Consider the following 25,130-nt stretch of genomic DNA (forward strand, 5'->3'; position numbering starts at 1 on the left):
CATCAAAAGCAGGCTTCAGCAGCACACTGCAGGGGTTAGTTTGATTACAGATACAGTTTACAGGTTTTGTCACCCTGTTGTATTATGCTGGCTTTTAGCAGTGCTCCTTGACTCAGTGGCACTGTATATTCTGAATCTGCCAAGCAATTTAGTGCTAAGTTTTTGCAGTGCACAAGACAGAATGCTGCTCATTGACTGGTTTTCATTCAAAAAAGAGTTGCTATTAGAAGATATATGTATATATTATGTGTAGGCTGTATATTGCATTATTTTCAAATGTATTCACAGAATATATTTGAAAATAAATCACTAGAGATATGGATACATCTAACAGAAAACCGTATACTTTCAGGTAGAACTCTATATAAAACTGAGTTTAAACTGGGTTTAAAACTATCCCTAGAACGTATGTTTCTATAAAGCACTTTATCTAGCTCAGTATTGAATGCTGTGGTAATTAGCTGTCTGAAATACCATTCTTTAATTTTAATGTCTGCATTATCTAGATCTTGTGTTGGCAACATACAAGGATTTATCCATAGGTTTTGAAAACATGCTAGGTTTTTTCCCCTCCCCCTCCTTCTCATCTTGGCTACTTATGCCCAGGGTTTATTAGTGGTTGATTAGAAGTGCAGTCTCTTTATTCTGTAGAGCATCTCAATTTTCATGCAGGGCATTTGCAGTTGTAGTCAATTAGAATTTGGTGTTTTCACCATGCTGTATAATTTAACTTCTATGATATTTCATATTAATATCTGCAATATGGTTCTTCAAAATTAAATACTCAACTTGGTTGTATACTAATTAAAACAGTTTTAAAAGGCCACAAGAGAAGACAGTTGGATTTCAATGCAAGTTAGATCTGGCACATGGCTCACTGATTTTTGGCACATTGACAGATGCAGATGGTTGGTTGTACCTTTTTCTCTGGAATAAATTTTCAGTACTTATGTGTTGATTCACCGTTGTGCTGTTGAACTATCCTTTTAGGGTTTCTTACTCTGATTAAGAATTTTCCCATTTGCTAGTTTATAGATGCCTTAATGATGGCATATCTGATCAAATGGCTGTAGTTTCACTGGTATATATTAACAATGGTGCATTTTTTTGTTATACTCTTGAATATAGGACTGAAAGCACACAGTCAATTAAAGTGGATTTAAGTGCAAGAGAGAAGACTTATGCTGGATTTTATTTTAAAGTAGTTATTAGAAATTTAACTGAGCTACTAGTCTGAAGTGACAAAGTGGAGGTGGGTACAAACAAGTTGGTGATGAGTGTAAGTTAACGTGATATTAACAGTAGGTTATTGATAGTCTCAGGAATCCTGTAGCAACTTGCTCTCTCAAAAGGATGTCTGTATGGTGCCACACAGCAGAAATCATGTATCATTCATGTGCTCATTATTGTTGATGTTTCCTGGTATTTCTCTGGAGGTGGGTGGAGTATTTTAAACAACCTGGTTTTGTTTGTGATAGTGTGCAAAAGAAAATTGTGGAAAACATCTGTAACCCTTCCAAGAGTTATGTACAGGTTCAGTTTGGAGAGGCCTTTTTCTAGATGCTAAAAAAGGGAGGCACTGCAGAACAAGTGGCCAGATCTGCCCTAAATTATGTGTGCATACTTTGTGCTCAAGTGAGTGCATGAACTTATTATGACTGCATCAAGTTTCTGTCTTATGCTGTCATTTGAATCACAGGCATCAATAAGCTATGTCACCCTAGAGTGCCTGAATATACCATAGCTAGTTAGTATAGAGAATTTTGTTTCCCTTATTCTTTAATGAGGTTGTAGAGTTGTGGTTAGAAAAAGTAATGTCCAATACTAGAAAGTGAATTAAGTCAACTAAGTCTTTGTGTGGTGACTGGGAAAAACTTACACATGTTTTTTGAGGGGGAGTTGCTGTGATAAATACAGACTTCAGTTAATGATATCTCTACTTAATGTGGCCATTCTCACTGCAATATTTTTTTTTAAACAAGTTTTGAGAAGAACCCATAGCTCCCTTCTTGTTTTTTGAATATAACATCTACCCGATGGCTAGCCTACATGAATGTTTAGATGTTAGTGCAATTAAGTAGCTAAAATAACATGCTTTTAATTTTACATATGAAAGATTGCCCCAAATTGACAAGTTTCTTAATATAAGTAGATCAGACCTAAGCACTGTCATGTATTTTCTGGGAAAAAAGTATCTACTGAATAATGACATTGAATTTGATTATTGCAGTAAACCTCTTCAGAGCTTACTATACTGAAGCAGCAATCAAACATCTTGGCAGAAATTACTCAGCTTGCTGTTTGTGTAGGCACCAGCAGCTCTTGGACAAGTGAATGAGTCTTCTTGAATACACAAGGGGTGGTTTCAGAGTTGCATCTTCAATAGCTGTGTTAAAAATATGACTTTGCCCTGGAGAGTGAATGAAAAAGGACATGTTTCAAAGCTCCCAAAATCCCACAGTGGTTCCTAAAAGAATTTTTTTCAGGATCTGAAAAGAATTTTCAGTTGTTAAGAAAACATTTAACAACTTTGTTGCCTACTGAACCTTGAAAGAGCAGTTGTCCTTCCAAAGAAAGGGCAGCTGCTTGACATGTGAGAGTAAATTGTAAATTACACTTCCATGTAAACATACCTGTGCTGCTCAGTTTCTTCTGAAAGTTTTGTCTGAAACAATCATGTAAAGACAGAAAGGTGTTCCTCCTGTAGTACTTTAACATTGAATTAGTATGCTTTACAAAATTGTTATGCATAGAAAATACAGTATCACCTAAACTGTTTGATTTAAGGAGTTGATCTGAAAACAGTTTCTTGTAATAAACTATAATTCAGTAACTGAGCCAGCATGAAAATAAAAAGCTAGTGAAAAGCATTTTGAACAGCGTTCTGACAGAAAAAAAGTTTTTATTAAAAATGGGTAATTTAGAGTTTTGCTGTTTAAGAACAAGATGTAATGTCACCTAATAAGAGAGAAGCACTCAAGGAAAACAAATTAAGACTTCAGCTGATGCATTCTTTTACAGGGATCTGGTGCTGTAAATACTGATTGCATGATTTATGGAAATGCATATGTTCTTTGTAGCATTAAAAAGGAGGATCTTTAATTTTTTTTCAGCATTGTGAAAAACAATTTGGTAATGACTGCAGTATTGGCAGAATATTGCTCTGTTGTAGCTCATGATAAATGCTTCTGCCTTTTCCCCATTGCCACCAATAGAAGTTTCTGTCCTTAAGGAATATATGACTGAGTCACTGATGCAAAGGACAGCAGAATGAAAAGATACCGAGCACCAAAAGAATCTGACAGCACGGACCTGTTAAATGTCTCTCTGTACATTCTCACATGGAAGAATCATACACATGGGCAAGGTATTTTGTGAGTTTTGTTTCTGGTACTTGTTTGTGTTTTATGTAAAACAATATATTTCATACATGTCTATAAAATCAGCTGTTATGTGCATGCTTATCTGTTGTGTTCTCAAGGACCCAGTCAGTTCAAAGGAACTGCTGTATCTTGGTGATGATGGCCGTCCAGCTTGGGTGGGGGGCTTGAACCCTTCTTAATGGAAGGATTTTCCAGGATTCTCCCCCATCCTGCATGGATGCCACCTGTAATATTCAGTGTCACAGTTCCTGTCCTCAGTGATGACACTGCTCAGTACAGGGTAAACTCTTGGCAATGTGGGGAAGTTCTAGTGGTGTTTAACTGACTCATCTATTATTGTGTGACTGTTGCAGGACCCAAGTGTTGAGGTAGTGAAATGTGCCTGATCTGGCAAATAGTCTGCTTCTGTCATGCCTGGGACAATGTTCAAGAAAAAGGAGGAAGATAGTCCTTCCCAAGTATGTTGGGGAGCTGTTTCAAATGAGTGTGTGGGGTTTCTCTTATGCTTTGTTTTGTAAATAACTCACTAACAGGGGTGTGTGTGTGTAGGGGGCTTCTGGTATCTGGTCCAGTGAAGGTACAGAGGGGGGGCAGCCTCCTTGGCTCGGGTTGCAAGGACCTAGGTGTTTGATTCATGAGGGCTTTGATTTGTGCATGAGGTTGGCACATCATGACCTCTGTTGATATTGCTTTGTCTTATGAGTACATGCAAATGAACCTTCATTTTACTGCTGTTAGGACTCAGACAGCCAGGCAAAATTACTTCTGGCAGTTGTAGGGATGCTTTTGAAGCCAGGTATGGGAAAGGACTCTTTTTGTCACACTCAGCTTACAATGCCTCAGACTGTTAAGCTGCCAAGAGCTGTTGTAGTCTGGGGCCAGCAAGGCTGCTGGGTGGTTTTTGGGGATGGCTGTTGTTCCTGAGTATGAAATTCTGAGGCTAGTCAAGCCAGGCATCTTCCCCCACGTGGTAAAGGGAGGAGAACAGTTTGGAGCTGGGACACCAGGTCAGGGGCAGAGTTGTAGAGAAGCAGCCTTGGGTTGTTGCTGGAGGACTTGAGGGATGGGACATGTTAGAGTGCTCCATTTGTCACTTGTGCAAATATGAAGCAAACTGCTGCCTTCTGATCCCTATCCTGCATTTTGTAGGAACATGTGTCTAGCTGTGTCTGGGAACGTGCTATAGGCAGGACTGGGCAGGAGGGAAGATTGTTTTGCCCCATACACTGGCCTGTTCTCTAGGCAGCTGCATGCCTTGACTACACCTAGAGCTGACACCAATGCTGTATTGTCTTCCAGATATAAAATGGTGTTAAGGAATAACTGTAATCTTTTGAACATGCAATATTAGCTGTAAGCTCATAGATGTTTTTATGAGGAACCTTGCTGAAAGTTGTGCTCTAGAAAATATGTAATTATTTAAAATTATCTAGGTCCTCGATTCCCAGAACTGGTAATGGATAGGCATGATCACTTTGAGTAAGAAATCACAGTATACAGAGAAACCACCGTCAAACTAACTCTTGAAGCATCTGTTTTAAGAGGAGAGGAAAGAAGGAACAACTGCATGTTATTTTTGGTTAGGCTTTAAAAAGAAAAGTTGCAAGCAGGAGCAGTTTGGATCTCTTAGTCTTGGCATGAGACATTAATGGTCAATTAAAAAGACTTGCCTACTTCACCATCATAATACAAGTCTTGGACTTGTCTGTGTGGCACTGGTGGGAATTAAGGCTCTGTGAGTTTTTTGGTTCATGTGTTTTTGTAGCACTGAGTGGCAGAAAATGCAACTGTGTTTTGTTGGTGGCTTATTTTGAAAAGTTGCAGTAGAAGTTTTCTGAAGTGTACAAGTCTCCTAAACTTCACAAGACCCTAACAAGACAAGTATGCTTTTGAATGTGTAATTCTTATAGCTGAAGTACTTGTTCAGTTCTTGGTGTCAACAAAGAATGAAGCAGGCTGTTCACAAAAGAAGAGGGAATTTCTATTCAAGCCAAGGTAAAGAGTTTTATAAGGAAAGCAACAACTTTCTGCATTTAGCCTGGCTACATTGTGTATTATAATGCATATAGCATACCTACATGGAACTAATATAAAGACAAATGATGTGTTAATATGGCCTTCAATCGTGTATAAGCACTACACCTGCTTTTGCATGTTTCAGCCAAAATGCTGTATCTTTATAGAAAAGGAATATTAAGGTTGAATATAAAAGACTCCTGAATTTAAATAGTTTGATCACTTTTGAAATGACAATGGGAGCTCATCTTTATCCTTCTATTCTGTCTTTTCCTCATGGAACAGGACCTGTACATATTTCTGCCCTTTGTACTTGTCTCAGTGATCCAAAGGAGTGTTTTATTTGAGGGAAGTGAGGAATGGTTTGTTTTTGTCCTAAGCAACACCTTAGTCTCAGAAATAGCTGAACTAGTTAAGCTTGAAAGTTTGCAAAAGAATTGAGCCTGAGGCAATCTTCTGGCATCAAAAACTTCAGTCTAAATAGACTTGAGTTGGTAGAAATAGAAGCAGTTAAAGCATAATTCTTTGATAGAGATGCATCAGTAAATTCAAGAGGAGGTGGTGCTTGTGGAGGTGTTCTGGGAGCCACAACAGTGAGGGAGAATGCAATCCAGCTCTTGAGCACTGTCTTCACTCTTTCCTCCTCCCCCAAGCTGCATGTCTTGAGCAATGCCATGCCCAAGTCTTTGAGCACAGCTTAGAAACATCTACTTACACATACCACTAATATGCCAGTGAGACAGCTCCTGCTGACCATGGCTTATGTAACTGAATTGAAAGAGAATTGAGAATTCATTTGAGTTGAGAATTCATTCAGTTGAGAATTCATTTGTGGTGAATGTGCATCTGTGCAACCTGGGTGGAGTTGTGTTGGTATGTCATTTGCTACACGTGATACAGCAATTATTTCAGGGCCTAGAAACAATAGGGGACACAGAAAAGAATAGCATGTGGACAAGAAACTTTTTATTCTTGGACTTTTGGTTGCTTTTTAAACTGGCACACTGGCCCTAAAGAGGGCTTTGGATGGAATAGCAGTAGGTATGTTCAACAGATTGATAAATATGAAAAACTCTCTAGATTTCTGATATGAATCAAGGAAGTAAAATATTAGCTGTACTTTCCAAGTCCAAAGGCTGGATGGGGCTGATCCATGGTTCTTTAATGATCATTCCCTGCAGGCTTTAGTCTTCCTCCTCTTAAAAAACAAACAAAAAAACCAAACAGAGAAACAAGTGAAACAAAAAAAGAAAAAAACACAAAACCAATCCTAAAATATAACAGCGATACAGGAGGACCTGTGGAAATGCCAGCAAATTTCCATCTCCTAGATGTACCTGTTGATGTATAAAATTGCTTATGTGGAACTTAACACTCTCTTAATGCTTCAATAAGCTTGTGATCTAGTGAGACAGACCTTGGCAGTGCTTTGAGAAATGTATTCTTTTGGTCAGGGGAAAAGCCTAGAGATGCTAAACACTACCAGGTGATCTCTGCATTCAACCTGCCACAGCTGCTTCGTGTTCCTTGCTTGCAGCGTGGCTTGGGCTTGGGTGTGTTGCCAGCCTGGTTCTTGCCTTGCTGTGTTCCACTGGGCACCTCTCCTGGCTGTGACACACCACTGCCTCCCCTGGGAGTGCTGGGAGAGATTCTGGGGAGGGCAGGACCTCGATGCATGCGGGTGTGGGAGTGCTTCTCCCTCCCTGGCTGAGGATGAAGGGCTGCTTCATCTGTCTCCTGAAGTTTACATTTCACCAACAGATTCTCATTTTGGTAGGACTGGGAAGGCTGTGGAGAAGGGTCTGACTGGGGCTTCAAGGTGGGAGGAAGCACTGATGGGCTGAAGAACAGAATGAGAGTTGTGACATTGACCTTTGTAAAATTGATGTGAATTTTCTGGCTATTGCTAGCCTAATAGGTCTTTTATGTCTCATAATTTAACTTGTTTAAAGAATTGGTAGGTAAAGAGACACTACTTGAAACACCACTGTAAGATTAAATGCAAGAAAATCAACAAAAACAATTATGTGTAGTGTCACATACTTACATACACTAAACTTAGCCTCACATAGATGTGTATCAGAATAATATGATACGTTTCCTTCCTGCACAACAGTGACATTCTTCCCTGGAGCACAGAATTGTAGTAATATCCTTGAAGACTATTGTCTAGAATTACTGCCTGAGGGCTTGCTGCTGAGTGTGCAGAAAATGTACAACTTCTCTTAGATGAAGCTTTCTGGTATTGTACAGATTTTTCCTCTGTACAGCAATTTCTTGAGATCTGCAGTCAAAAGTTAAAGTTTGGGTGGAAGTGTACAGTATATCACAGCTTCCTCTCCCCTTGTTTTCTTACCCATTTCGCTCTCCTTTATCAATATACTTCTCTTTGTGCAGCATCTCTTAAAGAGATTGTGTGACCAATTCACTGTTAGTTCAGGAAAGTTTTCTCTGAAATACCTTTTCCTTTTGGCTGGAGGCAAGCACAGGTGCTTTAAGCTCCAGGTTTTCCCACTGGGATTTGGGAAATACCTCAGTGCTTCAAATATGTCCCTGTACCCTGTGTGTTGGGGCAAATGCTAGAGCAGTGTAATCCCTTTAAATAACATTTCTTCTGAGTTTCAGAAAGAAGCTCCCTGTGTGATGACTCCTGGTTTCACTCTGCTGTCTGCTGCCCACCCCCAGGGGCACTGACTAGTTAAGTTTTACTGCAAAGATCTACACAAAGATAGACGTGTATTCGTTTTTTAAAGTGAAATCAATACTGTTTTTACTGCTATGAATATGCTTTGCATCTCAAGTAAGAGAAATGTGCAAGAGATGAGGAATTGGCAGTCTGAAAAGTGCTACTGCCTTTGTCTGCTCAGCCACCCAGTAGGATGAAATACCTCGGAGTCTGTCGTGGGCTGTAATTGCCTTCTGGAAGGCTTTTCCACATACCTGTGTGTGATATCAGATGAAAGCACAGATTTTAGGAAAGTATTGCATAAGAACTGTTCTTCTCCCCAGTATACTTGATTTTGGTGTGTTCGAAAAATGGGAAAAGTTGATTTCTTGGTGCACATGCTGTGGTGCCATTGTTAAGTGCACCAGTACTGTAGTCACTGGGTGTGTCTCTGGAAAAGAGCTGACATACTTTTATATTAAGCTGAATTTCTCCATAACTTTCATTATTTTTCGAAGGTTTTTATGAGTAGATATATATGGCTTTCTGTGAAGAGCAGCCTTCTTTGGTTTGTTCCTGTTAATGACTCTTGATTGTGGTTACACTCAGGTCAGTTACTGTAGCTTGTTGCAGAAGATTGAGACCCAGTTCATAGCAGGAATGCTGAACAGAATTCAGCATAGCTGGTGTCTTTTGCCTGCAGTGTGTTGGGCCTCTCATAGCACTTTTAAAATAGCCCTATGCCATAAAGGGCTGTTCCCCTCTGTAGCTTCCATGGATACCAAGGCCAGAGCATTCCTTATGCTTTTAAGCCCTGCTCTTCTGTAGCTTGACTGAGTGCTGTATATGCCCTAACTTCTGATGTACCCCTAAATTCTGCCATTGCTGAGTAGTCCTATGCTGCCCACTTCCAAAACATTTCCCTGAGAATTCATGAGAACTTGTGATGAAGAGGCATTTGAAAGGGAACACAGCAGAACTTGACATCAGGACATGCACAGGTCTGGTGTTCAAGAACCTGACTCTGGAGTAATCTGTGTTTGCTATGAAAATATGGCATAGGAGTGGAACTTGTCTGCAAAGAATAGCTCAGCAGCTTTTCTGGGGACAGAAAGTCAGTGTGAAGTAATTGATGTACTTTTCTCCCTCTTATTTTGCACCTTTTTTTCTGTAGCCTGTTATCTGAGCTTAATGTGTATGCTGCATTTTTATCGCCTTTCAGAACAGCAAAATATATTATGGCTTGGAAACTCTCAGTAGAGAAGTCATGTTCAAATGACTGAGAAATCTAGAGCCCTGGAGGAGAAGTCTGAGGCAGAAAGTAATGTTTGTGTGAAAGATACTTGAAATAGAGAAACTCTTCTCCAAAGCTGTAACTTTTAAGGAATTAGAGATTTTTTGATTCAGGGGGAGAGCACATTTCTGCATAAATTCTGGCAGCACTGTTCAGTGTTGGCATTAGTCAGTTCTTATTTTCTGCACAGGTTGCATGCTAGATTCTTTGTTTTAACTAGGCCTAGTGATGATAAATATCAGTTTCTTGTTCTGAAAATCAGAGCATTCCCCCAAATGACTTTATGATCAATGGTTCCAAACAGGTACTTTTCCCTGCATGGAAATTAGTCTGTCAGGGAATGTACCTGTAAGCCCTTTGTGCTCTGTTGTCATTCAAGTTATTTACCCTTTGTTAACCTGCAAAGTCCATAGTGTGTTTTAAAGAAGAGAAGGAATTAGCAGCTTCAGAAACAATTAATGATTACCTTGTGTGAGCAAATTGTTTTCTTTGCAGAACTGCAGTTTCCTTTGCAGGTATCTTCAGAAGCAGTAATGTGGTTTTTATTGTTTTTTTTTTAATCCTCTTTAATTTATTGCTCTATTTCTTGTCTGACTTTTTAACATATTTTTTTCAAAGCTTTGGTCTATTATATTTCACATGTTTCTTTATCTTGATCTTTTTTAGCGAATATTCTTCAGCTTTAGAAAGCAATGAACTTCTAATAGCATAGTTCAGTGAAGTGAATCTACATTAATGCCGGGTCAGTATAAATGTTCTCAGTTGTCTTTGAGCCCTTTTATTTGCTCTTCCTTCTCTGATAACTTTATTTTTCACTTCATGATTACAGTATCTGTGCTAATCCAATGGTGGTTGTAAATTATGAATTTTATCACATGATATCTTCAGAGCCACAATATTCCACTTGTCACTGGCTATGATTTAACAACCCAGATCCTTTTCTGTTCCTTTTGTTGGCAAGCCAGGAAGTCCTTCAGGAGTTTGTTGGTACTTGATGCAGCATATGTGACCACTCCAATACTGTACCCTTCGTATGTTGCACCTGAGTAGACTTTTCAAGCTACAAAACTATGCTAATGGAGGCTTCAACTTTTTCTTTCTATTCTTCATGATAGCACTTCTTTAGTTATCTTCTTGATTATACTTGGTCCTATACATCCATTAGAAAGGAACCAGAATTTGTACCTTGATCTATGCTGATATTTACTGGACTTGTTGAATAAAATGGGGCAGAATGGGGAGGGGAGAAAAGTAACCTCAACTGCTGCATGATGTTCAAGCATGATCATTTTGCACACCTGCACTTAAAATTTAAGCATTCATAGAACTAGATGTAAACTAAATAGTGTATGGAGGAAAACAATGTCAACATACAGAAATTCAAAAATTGATCCTGAAGGCATTTTTTTATCTATTATATGCAAAACCATTTAAACACTACTTGTAGTTGTGGTGCAGCTGGATGGCTACTTGCACAAAATTGCTCATTTAGTACAACTCCTGTTGAAATTTTTAATAGCAAATATATCTGGCCATGACAGTTTGCAGCGTTCCTGAAGGCTCAGGGCCTTAAATACCATTGGTGCCTTTGGACTCACTCAGAAACTTTGAAATGTGCAAACAGTAGAGTAATTGCTGGTCTTCTAATAAAGCAATATTAAGTTGACCTTTTTTTTTTGTATGCTTTTAAAAATATTATTTGTAAAAACCTAAAAGAGAGGAAAGAATCACAAGCTGCAAGTGAGTCATTGCTAGCTTTGTTCTGTTATATTTTGGTTTAATGTTTTTGCATCCTGGGGCACAATCTCCTTAACTTTTAGCTAGTGGTGGTTGTGCTTTTATGAAATGATACTTATGGACAAAACTGTTAAAGAATAGTTCTTTTTGTTTTGGAGCATTCCCCTTCTCAAGTTACTTTTTCAGGTATCTTCCCTGGCTAAAATTTGGGATTTCAATGCCAGCAGCATCCTCCAACGTGTTCAGTGTCAGGTTCTCTGAATGGTTTAGATTCAGTTTGCATGTGTTGTGGTTGCTGAAGAGTTACTCTTCTGATGTGCAGCAAACACAGATTTTGTAGGATTCTTGTTTTGCCAAAATTTTCCTATCTATCTAAGTCCAAGCAATTTTCTTCTGCAATCATTCAGTACTGAAGCCTTCCTACAAAGACAGGTAAATCTTGACTCCTTTTTGCTTGAGACATGGACTCTTTTGGAAAACTTGTTTCTCTGACTTTAAGAAAAAACATAACTCCCAGAATGAATCTAAAGCACCTCAAGCTACCAATGTTTTCATTTGTTTCTTAAGGAAAGCTAGTGGCTGAGCATGGAGATTTTTGTGTCAGCTCTGTTGTACCTTCTCCTTGGATTACACCCAAGGGATGCTGTTCTGAAAGATGGAACTCCCCTTTCTGCACCTAAATGAGGCTTTAGCTTCTTCCTTTATGGAATATTCAAGTTGTTTCTTGTCCTCTGGCATAATCCCTGAATTCTTTGCATTGATTTCCCATTTGTTTTGTCTGTATCCAGGATTCAGTACTGTTGCTAACAGCAAAGCACACACGCTGTGCACCTTCTGCTGCAAGCACAAGTCATCCTTCCTGATATTAGCTCTTTCAATATTCTGAATGCCATTCAGGCCAAGTTAATTTTTCTTACTCTTTTGCCAGTGTGATCTGCCTTTGCCTTTTTGCTTTAATTATGGTGGTCTTCCAGTTAATTAATGCATCCCCTTGAACATGAGTATCAAGTGTCTGCAGCAAATATAATCCATATATATTTTTACACGGGCAGAGGCATTTTTTCCTTGCCATACTGGGACCAGCAGCACTGAAGTGTTTCACCTTCTTTGTAGTTTTCCAGAGTGATGCAGTGTCATCTTTCAGCAGTCATTGCTGACCTTCAGAAATTATGTTTAAAAGGGTGAAATATGCATGTGTTCAGTTTTCAAACTCTCAGGAAGTAAAAGCAGCGATCTTGGCAGAAATCTCTTCTCAATGACTTCTGGTGCTGCTATATAAAGGAAGGTATGAGTCATGCAATGAAGGTAGGTTCCTGTGCATTTCCATGCAGGCATAACTTTGTTTTTTTCTCACCTGTCTTAAGCTTGATGCAGGCTACTCAACTGGGTGAATCTTAGAGGGAATATGAGCATATATACAGTGTTTTCTAGAGAGTAGTAAATCTACACTGTGTTTGTGTAGGTATAGAGGTAACTTACCTATTTCTTACTAGCAGTTGTGTCAGCTCAGCACTGCCTAATTTAACCTAAAAAGTCTGAGCTGTATCTTCATTTACAGCTCCCTGATGGGTATTAGCTGCATTCAATCTCTAACTGGTCTCCTGCACCAAGCAGAGTAATATTCTATCAAAACCAGTAAAAATTATTGACATTGCATTTGGAACTTTGCATATAAACTAGGATTTAGTATTTTCTAACTTTTTCTATCTTTTTTTGGTACTGTATGCTGTATTTGCAAGACTGTACTAGTTTCCAAAAGACAGTGGTAGAAGTAAGGAATGATGTGAGATCAGCATTAGATCTCCAGTGACGCTCTGTACAGAAGTTGTGAGGTTGGTTTTTGGCACAAGCTCCTACAGTAGGTACCTTGGGAAGACCTGTCAGACAAACAGTCCCTAGAGGGCAAAGCTGGGGTGGATTGTGTGAAAGAAATGTAAGATTGTTATTTTACTAGCTCAAATCCAAGACTCACCATTTCTGAATTGAATCGTGAAGACAGTTAACTAAGATTTGAAGCACAGACCATATATTTAGTTTAATGTGAATTTCTCTCCCCCTTTTAATAAATTTGGGGGTTAATTACAATGCTTCAGCCTTTGACTAGAGTGAAGTCAGTGCACCATGACATGCCCTTAAATGAAAAATAGCTTTCTGGCCAAGTGGAAATGGAATTATTTTCCAAAGGAGATTATTTCCCATCAGTTCTGCCTACAGGCTCGTGAAAGTGGTGCCATTCCCAAAGCAAGTAGTGAAGCCTTTTTCAAAGTAGGAATCAGATCATGTTCAAAGTCTGTGGGCTGGGGAGCTCAATAAGATGAAGAGTTGGAAGTTTACAAGTGTGTTTTTTCCTTTTTTTTTTTTTATAATAATATTGAAATCAGGGATGTTTATTTAATCTTTAAAACATAAAGGGAAATAGGCAGAGTTGAAGGAAAAGCAAATCTTAGTATGTCTTTAATAGCCATCTAATAAGACAGCCTTAAAATGGATTGGCAATGCTTTACTGTATTACAATACTAGTATCCAACAGATGTATAAAGTTATCAATGAACTACAATACATGTCTTTAGCTTGAACTGTAGTTAGCTTTCTCTTCTTTTACCATAAAGTTTTATGTTGCAATTTCCTGCTTTTTCAGATCTTGGGATTCAGGTATTCCTCAGCTCTGCTTTCAGAGAAGTAAACTAGCAGGAGCCATACAATTATACAACATGATTTTTCCTCCCCCATTTTCTGACTGTTGTAGTTAAGTAACAAAGTAAATGTGGATGGCTTCACTGTAGCTTTTACTTACAATTCTTTTTTTTTTTTTTTAAGAATTTGGACTTGCCTTGTCTGTTTTTTCTGTGCTAGATTATTTATTTCCCTCTCCATTATGCTGCACGTGTGAAAAACTGCCACACAAAACCCTTACAGATGTCTTAGTGTCTTTCCTAAATAAAAGTTTCTCTATTGCTCTTAGTCCATTGCTTGATGTTGTTTGAAATGAAGTTCTGCAAGCCAGGTGATAGACTTGCATAAAAAAATCTTGCGTTTTAAAGTTTTCTCATCCCAAATTGGTTTAAAATTCTGTTTTATGTCCTCTGTATTATAGATATAGCAATATATTTTTATATCTATATAGGTAGATATAGATATACACAACCAAAATGGGAAATGAATCTAGATATTCAAAACAAAGCTTTTGCATGAGGTTATTCATTTGATGGAGCTCTTAGGCATCAGCTGCAAGGTTTGGTACTGTATTACCATGGAAGGCTGATGCAGCAAGCAAATAGTTCTGCTTCTTTGACTGGATGTTTATAGGGTCTTGTTCCTTTTTATTCTCCCTTCACTTTCTCCCTTCTTATTATTCATATTGTTTTTCTCCTTCCTCAAGGGTAAAATAAAGCCCTTTTGAAAAAAAAACTCAAAAAATAGTCTTCCTAGCTGCTTGTTCAAATATAAGCACTCTAAGTCTGGAAAATAAAGGTACATTTACATATGTCATGAAGTGACCAAGGCAACTGCTACAGATCCTGGCATTTCCTTAAGCATTTTATTCAAAAAGAAAATGAATGCATATTTAAATTTCATCTCAAGAGGATTATTTCTGGAGTCTTTAGCAAAATATGTTGTTGAATTCTGAAAATCAAGGCGATCTTGCAGCCATGTGTGCCCTTTTTCTTTTGTTGCCTTCTCCTCAAAGAGCCTTAACATGGGAAGGCATCCACTATATCTCATTTCAGACTCTGGTGGTAGACAAAGTCATCTTAATACAAGACTAAACTATTGTAAGCAGAAAGAAACCTGACTAAAAAGTCTAAAAATAATTTTTTGGCACGTCTTGCTTAGGGAATAGCAAGTTGCTTTTGTTTAACAGAAAACAATTGAAGGTACAGGGCTGTGTAGGGTAAAATGAGTTATTCATGAAGACATTAAAAAGTACAAGTGCATATCAGTTTGAAGAGCTGTGAAATGCCATGGCCTTGTGTACCTGTTGTACTTTGTATGTATTCATAATCTATACTGTGAGTATGTTTATTGTATGCTGAAGATTCAGCCTCTAGTATTGATTTGCCTGAATTATCTTGCAGGATGGATTTGTAAACATCTTCGTTTATCTGGGAAAGAACTAACAGCTCAGGTGCACTGCAGGGATCACAGGTAGTATGAAAACAACTTTCCTTCCGTAGATGAACATATGTAGCAGTGGTGGAGGGGGACAACAGAACAAACAACACACCCTCTTCTCCTTGCAAATATCCAATGAAACAAAAACAACAAAAAATTACAAACAAAAAAACCAAACACCCTCCCCCCCAAACCAAAACAATAAATTAAAAAAAAAACCACCAAAAACCAATAAAACCTCAAAGCCAAAAAAATCACATAGTGAACTTTGGAAGCCACTTTATTTTACCTGGAAGTCAAATGATTTTCTCGTGTCTCATATTGCATCAGAAGGTATCATTTCAATATTTCATCTTTTGGGGTAATAATAAGATTGCATTATTCATTGAATGACACAAAACATCTGTGAAATATCTGAAGATAGCTGTAAGAGACCTTATTGATTAAAAATAAATTACAGAAGAAACAGTGATAAACCTAACCAAGATGTTTTCTCTGTTTTGGTCTTGGCCTTTCTGTTTGATGTTGGAAGAGAAGGTTTAACTCACCTTCAATGCTTTCTGGTTTATCACATTTAGCTTTGTCAAAGAGTTTTTTAAAATAACATTTTCCTACTAAAAGCTGCAGCTGTGCTCTCACTCTTAGTGTCAGACTGTAGTGAGAAAGACAAATTGAAGTGCAGAAAACAATCTGCTTGGTTCAGAGAGTCCTTCAGATGGTTGTGCAGTTCCATTTGCCCACTTAAGTGAGTCCAGGCTAACAAAACCTATGATTTTCCCTAGCTCAGAAGCAGACTACTTACTGTCAATGTCCTACTATTAAATGCTTCTGAGGAGGCAAACAGTCAGCTGTTGCAGGTGATAAAGTTGGTTAGCCAAGCCTGGTGTGTGTGTCTCAATCCTCATGTATTAATGTTCCACTAAAAACCAGATGACAATTACTGGTCTGCAGCTGATGTTTGTCAAGTCTGTGTTGAAAATGTTGCAGTTTAATCTTGGCAAGTAACAGTATGGGCACAAACAAAAAATGGACATTCCATCAGAATATGTGGAAAAACTTAACTGTGGTGGTGACAGAACATTGGAACAGGCTTCCCAGAGAGGTTGTGGTCTCTTCTCTGGAAATAGTCAAAACCCAGCTGGATGCCATACTCTGTAACCTGCTCTGGGTGAACCTGCTTTAGCAGAGGGGTTGGAAGACATGGTCTCCAGAGATCCCTTCCAACCCCCAACCATTCTGTGATTTTGTAATATAGGACAGAGAGGTTAAGGCAAGGGAAACCAAACCTACATTATTAAGGCTATGTAGTTACTTAATGTAAAAGAAAGTAAAGAGGTTAGGACTCTTTTAGTACCTTTTTCTCCTCCTGCCTGAGAAGTTTATTCCTTAATCAACTAACACTGGTCTATATTGATAGACATAGGAAAAAAAGTCCAGCTATATTAGCTATTAAAACTCTATCATTTCCAGATTTTCAGTCTGCTACATACACAAATTTGTAAAGAATAATTATAAAGTGAAGTCTTATTATTTCATGCTCAGAATTCAAAATATGAAATTTTCTTTTAATATTGGTCAAAATTTTGCATGATCATGATGATAGGAAAATAAAATTTGAAAATATGTCAGGAAGCTGTTGAACATTGGTGTTTTCAGATAATTTTTCTTGCAGTAGAATATAGATTCAGTATTGTAATAAAATCTCAGCTTATAGCTAGCATGGAGAAAGTTAGGAAGTAAATATACAGTCATAGTCCCTGATGAAAACTTTACCCAGGCTCCCTTTATGACTTGGCAGCAGCAGCCTGTCACGAGCATTTTACCAGCTCTCTCCTGTTAGACTCCAGCATTCTGGTTTCACCTTCTGATCAAGGTAGATGGGGTTCTTGGGTCTGAAGCAGCATGCTGTTTCTGGTATGCTAGGGGAAGAGTAATCTCTTGTTAATTTTTATGTTAACATCTGATCCAACTGCCTATTCAGTATCAGCAGTAATGAGGAGTAGTTGCTTGTTATGCTGTGTGTGTGTGCGTGTATGGGAATATCAAAGCTGCTCTCTGGTTTGATGCTGATCTTTAGGAGTGAAGTTAAAAGAGCATAACAGATGTTCCCCTCAAATAGCTCCAAAGCTAACAGGGCTGCATCAGCAACCAGTCTCGTGGACAGAAAAGGTGTGAAATGCAAACAGCCTGCTGAATAAACAGTGCCCAACTCCTGGTTTTGTCCAGTGTTTCCATGGCAGCATGGCACCATGGCCTGATGCAGCTGAGCAAAATGGACTCCTCAAACCTGGCTAATGACTCTTTCATGCTTGCCAGGGAGTAGAAGGAGAGGCCTCCCCTTTTGGGCTTGTTGGCAGCAGTGCTTCTCACAGAAACAGCTTCAGCTTACAGAAATTAGTTTATGGGCTCTTAGGAGGAGGAAGAGAAGACAGTGAAAACAAGGCAGAAGAGCCATCAGAGACACAGGTGGCTTACACTAAATATCCATTCAAAAAGACGTAAAAGTGGGAAGAAAAGGTGCAAAGGAAAGATGTCAGCAACAGACTTCAGAGGACTGAGCTGGGAAAAGAAGGCATGGTGACTTGAGCAGGGATGGATGTCTGTTTTGGGGAAAATGAAAAGAAAGGTAGGAGGGAGTATCTGTAAGCTGTTGTGAGTGTTGGGCTGAGGTTGTGGCCATTTTTGTAACCTCCTGGGAGCTCTCCTTTGTCAGGGACATGGCAGGCAGGATGTGAATGGAGAAGGGGAGCCAATGCTTTTGCTTGCTATTGCTTTACAAGCTCCCAACCCATGTCACTGTACAAGGATCTATATAAGTATATGTTTAATTAAGAACTTGGGTTTGGAATCCTACAAGCCGATTTGAGAACCAGTATTTACAGATAAGCGACTTTAATTTTCCTCTTATGTTCTCAATGAACAGCATATGAAAGCAGAAAGAAAAAAACATGCTCTGTCCTGTAACTCCAAGTAATGTTATAGATGTGGGAAGAATGCTTGTAATGAAATTTCTAGGCTTCAAAGTGCTGTTAGACTGAGACTAACAAAATTAGAAATAGCTCATAATTTTGGTAAGAAGTATATTTGGTGTTATTTTTGTAACTTAATGTGTGATAAGGTAAAACAACCAAGTCTGCCTGTTTGAGAAGACTCTTCAAATAAAGCAGATTTTGACCTTTCATTACTAGTAAAAGTTTATTCACCTTTGCAAATAAGTAAATTAAATATAAACTGAAAGTGACCCATGGTGGTAGGCAGTTACTTGGAGGTCAGCAATAGGATAATGTTTCACATTAACTGAATTGAATGAAGGATGAGTACAAAAACATACAAAATTTGCTAATTCCTTTTAAGCTCCCACTAATCTATGTGATTGTGGATAATCCTTCAGGATGGCACCAAAATCAGTGTGTGGAGTGTAGTCGTAAGCATGATGTTCAGCCTTGCAGCATTGCTTGTAGCTCACTAAAGATTTTAGGACACTGCATTGCATATAACTTTCTTCTACTTGACTGAAATATGAGCGTCTTCAAATTTAGATGTGTCCCTAACATCCTCTTCTCCTCTGCTCTAGGTTTCTTCAAGATTAGATTGGATGATGCAAAGACGACATGTTTGGAAACATGTTTTTCCAAATCTAAAGACACAGCTTTGTTTAGGTCATGGAGACATTGAAAGCAGGAAAGTTCCTGACTTGGTGGGGAAAAAAGCAAATTAACACCTGCATATTCATCATATCTCTTTACAATTTATATTCTGGGGCTGTGTACTTCAGGGTTAATGTTCTTTACCAAAGCTACTAAAGATTAGGAATGCTCTCTCTAGTCAAAGGACCACTTGACCTAATATGGTTTCTTCTCATTCCTTCTGTTTTCCATTCCTACCACTTGGAAGTCTTTCTCAAGACAAGCAAGCTGAAAAATGAAAACCCTCAGATTAGCAAGCAATTAAAAGGTGCCTTAGTTATGCCTAGACAAGCTGCTCTTGTTACATGCATGTCATTTTTCTTTCAGTCTCTAGGTTTAATAGTGAGTATTGTTTTTAATAGAAAGATGGAAATGTACTTCAGAGTAGTCTTGAATGTGTGACACAGGAAATTGAAGGGGTGTAGATAGGGGGAATGTGTCCTTACAGTTAAAATATCCCATGCTTCATTAGGAGTATAATTTAATTGAAAGTCAGGGGTTTTTACAGTTTAACTTCAGAAGCTTTTATTTACTCTGTGCAGCACTGATTTCTGTGCAAACTGCTCCTTCTAAGCTTTAGCAGCACTGCTGCTGCAACTTGTTCAGACAGACAGATGGTGTGCTATTAAATCCACCTGACTGCCTCATCAACAGGGACAGTTGCATGGGATGTTTTATCTGCTTTTAGGGAGGGGGAAGAAAAATCCAGTATTGATACTAAAACAAATTGGTGCAGCATTGTTTATTACAACCCTGAAAGTGATAAGGGGAACTTCTAAAGGACTTGCCTAGATGATTTTTTTCTTTTATTTAATTTAGATGGTCTTTTATCTTTATGGTTGCTCTCTTATTTTCATTCTGGACCTTTGACTGTTTAACCTTGAATAGAACACTAGAACACTGGAACAATAGATGAAAATCATCCTTATGTTTAAATACAAAAGGTTTTATTCAAATGAAAGCAATTGCTATCTAAATATGATATCAAACTCAGATATCTTAAAGAAGTTAAAAGCAGCACTTACAAAAAAAAAAGGATTGGTCTTATATGTATGAATAATTTGTAATGACTCATACAGGTTACCAAATAACCTGATTAAAGGACTTTGTTTCTGGCAAAAACTGACCTGTGAAAAAAGGCCATGGCTATTAATCACTGCCCTTTCTAGACTTGTCAAGAGAGCTTAAGGCAAATGTACAAATGAAGAACAAAAAAAAAAAAACCCTCAAATTATTAGTCTATTTAGTCTTATCAAAAGTGTAATATTAACTTGGTGGATCTTGATTAGTTCTTGATTTTCCCCTTCTGTAAGTGGTGGGTTATATTTACCTGGCCAGCAACTAGCCCTGTTAGAAGTTTTGATTAGCAGGGATGAAGGGCTTTTGTTTTGGTTCCATTTTGTTTGCTGTACTGGAGTTCAATAGTATGGGGAAGAAAGTTTGCACTGCACACATTTCTTATGGTCTGGGAGCTTGGTCATGTTTTTAATGTGAAACTAGTGATGCAGGTTCCTCTTTCTAATAAATGACCACTGAGTTCTACAGCAGTGGAATGTAGAGCAAGAAATGACATTGCACATATTTATGGGATGGTTTCTCTTTCAAAACCTAAGAATGAATGTGGTTCTTACATCTACCCCTGTATCAGTTATTTCTGTCTGGTAGCTCTCAAAACTGCTTTTTCTTTTTATTTATGTTGGAGACTATGCATATTTTGTCATTCACAAAAGATTCAAGTTTCATGATTCATTCTAAGATAAGACATTTTTGAGACCTATTGATGCATGGTAATGTGTGAAAATAAAGATCAAAAGCAAGTGTCATGATATGGAAGAAAGACAGTGGGAAGAGCTTAGGTTTCCTTTATTAAATGACTAAACCTCAGTTTTAGTGTAAGAATTCCCACCACTTTCCCATGATGCTTTAATGGTGAGGTAGGGTGGAGGACTTTAAAAATTGGATGGTAAAATGCAGTGCATATGAGAAATCCACAACAGCCTACAGAGATATTGTTAAAGTATATGAGCCCCAGAAGCAGAAATATTATGGCCAGATATTCCTATGAATTTAGATATTCATGTTCAATGTAATAGCTGGTGGTAAAACAGAGGGCCAGAATATGACTCCAAACACGTAGGATTGCAGCATTTTCAATCTATGCCAAAGATCACCTCTCCACCCACTTTGTCATACCTCTAACTTGCCTATTTTGTTTTGCTATTGAGGTTCATATACATAAAAAACCTTATGGATCTCAGCAGTGATAGCTCTGACACTGTGCTGGTACAGGGCGGTGTCCTGGACTTGTGCTGAACACAGGGTTGGTAATATCGAGATGTTTTTTTATTGCTGAGCAAGGCTTGCACAGAGCCAAGGCTGTTTCTGCTGTTCGTATTGCCACATTGGTAAGGAAGCTGGGGCTGCATGAGAGGTTGGGAGGAGACACAGCCAGGACAGATGACCCAAACTGGCCAAAGTGATGCTTTTACTCTTCCACTGGTGGGGGAGTGAGTGATTGTCTGTGTGGGGCTTGGCTGCTGGTTGGGGTTAAACCACGACACACCCTTAAATGGTTTCTATGCCTCTGCCATAGTCTGCTTCACCCTTAATTTCACTTATTGGAACACTGTCTTGCTCTATTGCTCTCCATTACCCTAGTTCTCTCCCAGTTGTGTGGTTGAGAATGTGGATAATACATGTCATTAACTCCCTGACCCTGGGCTTGTGATGTATAGAGATGTTATTAAGGGTTTGAGGTATTAACAATCAGAGATGATGACAAGCTTTCCAAGTAAGTGCTGACCTGATGTACAAGGTTAATGTAAATGTTTGATCTGCGTAATGATGACTGATAACATTAAATATTTGCTGAGTAAACTTCCAGGAATCTAAATGGCTATTACAGATAGCAGGTAAAATGTGTGCAAGGAAGCCTAATTCATATTAGTTTAAGAGGATGGCCATGATAAATGGTCTCGTAGTTGTTGCACTATTTACCAACCCTTGGTTTTGGGCTTAATATCAGATATCATTGTAAAATACACTGTCTTCCTACCTGATTTGTTTCTAGACTCTTTCTCAGATAGTGTTAATAATAATTACAGCTAAATTTTTGAAAGAAACTGTGTTCAAATCTTGCAGTGGTGGCTCTTTTGGTTTCATATCCGTTTTTATGCAGTTTGAGACCAGTATTTAGAGAAATCAGTGGCTTCAGTATGGTCTAAATGGCTAGACACTTGCTCAAATACTTCTATTCCCCTTTAGGATCAAAACATGTTTTGTTTCCAGCTGGAGAAGAGGTTACAGTTCAGCTGCCTCTGGAGGAATATGCTATACATGCACCCAAATTGCTAGGTGATCTAAACCAGCGTGAGTGTTTGTGGATGATGGCAGGATTTGCTTCATGGCCCCATTACCGCTCTGAAGTAGCGATGGGAGCAGATGAACAGGTGTTTTTTAATCTCAGGGAATTAATACTATGTTGTCATTAGTGCATCCCTGCCTTTCAAAGCAATGAGATGATAGTTTGTTTTCTACATACTAATATGGGCAGAACTGCCCCATCATAACTTCCATGCCTTGTTCTCCTTTGCTTTGGAGCTAATTTGTATTGTGCAAAATGGAGCATGTGGATTGATGCCTAGCTTGTTCATGCATGTAATGATGTGAATTGACTTGTTTATTCCCTGAATTCTCTTTATGGAGACATTTTAAAATAAGTTTATCGGTTACTGATCTGAGTAGTTTGTGAGAAGGTTGAAATGCTATAATTTCAGAAATGGAATGGAAAGTGCAGCAGCTGGAGTGAAAATGTTCACGTATGTTCACAATCATCAGTTTGCATAAATCAAAAGCATGACACTGACGCTCTACATCTGGGGATCTAGGCTATTAGAGAGATAATGTACAGTGAATAAAATTTGATTGAAGTGTGCTATGAGATTCACTTGTGAAAAAGGTGTTATTTACATAATACTACAGTACTACAATCATGCAAAGCTGAAAGTACTGCTTAGGCAGACTGTTTCCTAAACAGATTTAGTAGCCAGCAAATATAAACTAAGTTGTAGTGTTTATTTTTAACAAAAGGAAATGTTCTTTCAAGAGCCTTTTTTTTTGTTATTGAATTTTGTAGTAATTCATAATTTATTTCCAAGCTTCATGGATGTGATCTCACTTCCCATAACAGTGATGAGATGTTCCAGAACTACTTTTTTTGACAGTTTTATAGGACTAAATACTACTTAAGAGCTTTGCATGGCTTTCTTTCCCCCTGACCCCCCCAATAATTTTCTTCAGTTGTGGAGGAAACTCTCATTTCTCTCACTGCTGTACTCTTCCTCTGCAAGGAAGAAGTGCTTTGGAGCCTGGTGTGTTGCTTTTGGGAAATTACAGCTTCCATGTCTGACTTTGATAATTGTTTTCCATGCTCTTCTTTCAATTTTTTTTTCAATCTCTGACATCAGGTTGCACCTAGAGTAAAGTAGTGCTGCTTTTGTTATTTCCATCTCATTGAAAAGCTTTATGCTATCAAAGTGCTGTGTAATTGGTGAGGAATATGATACTTGGCTAACACAGGTATTTCAGCTCTCAAGAGGAAAAGTAGATTTTAGGTGCCAACAGTAGAGAGCTTTTAGGAACAGGTAGACTTTTCTTGTATTTCTGATGTGTTATTGGAATGAGCATGCATAATAACAAATATCCATATACTTATTTAGATAACACAAGCAGACCCAAAGGTCTCTATGTAGAGACCTTTTCTGCATTTTCTCTTTTACCTTGTACATTTCAACCTAATTCTCTGTGCTAAGTAAACTTTTTGAGCGTGTATGATGAGATAATGCTGCTGAGGTGAGCTCAGAGCATGGTGCTAAGAACACCGAGGTTGTGGGTTTGATCCCTGTATGGACCATTCACTTAAGAGCTGGGCTTGAGGATCCTTGTGGATCCCTTCCAAGTCAGAATATTCTGTGACTGTGTTGATATAAACATTCTCTTCTATTTCATGCTTTTGAAATGTGCTTCACTGGCTCACTTAACTCGTCAGACACCAGAAGAAACAGCTTTTCCCTGATGAGTGGAAAAAGTTCTATACTAACAAGCGCCAAGATGATGTTGATTCATCCATGCACTGATTGCTTGATTTGAACTGTCTTCTATTCCTCTATTCTTCTACAGATGCTCAGAATATAGTAATTTTTTATTCATAATCACTAATTTTGAAGCTTTTCTTCTGCATTTTAAAATAATTTAACATAGCAAATAAGAATTGCCATGTTCTTATCCTAGAATTATATTTTGATACAAATGTGAAAATAGGGACTGCTTAAGGTCAGAGAATTACATGATATTTTAGGTTCATGAAAAAGCAAATGGTCATAAGGGGAATACAGAAAATTGCAGTCTGGTTGTGTTTGTATCCCCCACTTTTCTCCTTAGAAATTTGCCGCAGTTTGAAAAATCTCAATATCTTTGTAAGACTGCATCTTAGATAATTCTCTTAAATGATGGTCATAACTGTGTGAGTACTCTGATAGGGTTTTTAATATATATATATGCTTGGAAAAGTGTAATATTTGTTTTGGTATGAGTGTATTTTAAGCCTCTGTTAGAAGGCATACTGTATCAAGATTGTTGAGATACCAACAGTGTATCTAATGGACTTAACAGATTCTTTGCACTTCAGCAAAACAGTTTCACAGTTAATTTTCTTTATTCAATCACACTACATCAATTTTATTGCTTCTTCGTAAATAAACTGGAAATTTTCTGTTTAAATATATAACCATTTTTAAAAAAAATAATTTTGCCTACAGATTTTCTTGATCACAAACCTTCATCCAGTCTTTATTTTCTGTAAGCCCAAACAATTTTTCATAAGAGTTGCCTATATCATATGCCTTATAACTAGCACATATCTATTGAACACATCAGCAAATTTTAAGAGGGGAACTCAGTAGAGTATAGAGAACTGTAATATTAACTGGGTAGATGAATTGTGTGGCAATGCTTTTTTTGAATGATTTCATGTAATACTTAAACCATGCAAAAATTCTTCATAATAATGCAATAATTCTTCAAAAATACTTCAAAAATTTGAGTAAAATACTCTTGAGCAAAGCTAATGCCTTACTCTCTGGTGGCTGTTTGAACATTGCTATTTGAATTTGCATGGCAGGACATTAAAGTGTTCCTTTTGTATGCTTCACCTGTTGAAGTAATGGGTGTTTTCAGAA

The 25,130-nt window shown here is 38.0% G+C and overlaps 1 long non-coding RNA gene across 1 annotated transcript in view; it reads left to right on the forward strand.

Moving 5' to 3' along the window:
* Positions 1-15,383, forward strand: part of LOC128805030 (uncharacterized) — a 45,495-nt gene extending 30,112 nt beyond the window's left edge. Inside the window, exon 4 of the long non-coding RNA XR_008436246.1 lies at positions 15,172-15,383. This is a non-coding gene — a long non-coding RNA (uncharacterized LOC128805030). The remainder of the gene's footprint in view (positions 1-15,171) is intronic.
* Positions 15,384-25,130: the final 9,747 nt, after the last annotated feature.

Source organism: Vidua macroura, chromosome 3 (assembly GCF_024509145.1).
Source record: "Vidua macroura isolate BioBank_ID:100142 chromosome 3, ASM2450914v1, whole genome shotgun sequence".
Classification (NCBI taxonomy): domain Eukaryota; kingdom Metazoa; phylum Chordata; class Aves; order Passeriformes; family Viduidae; genus Vidua; species Vidua macroura.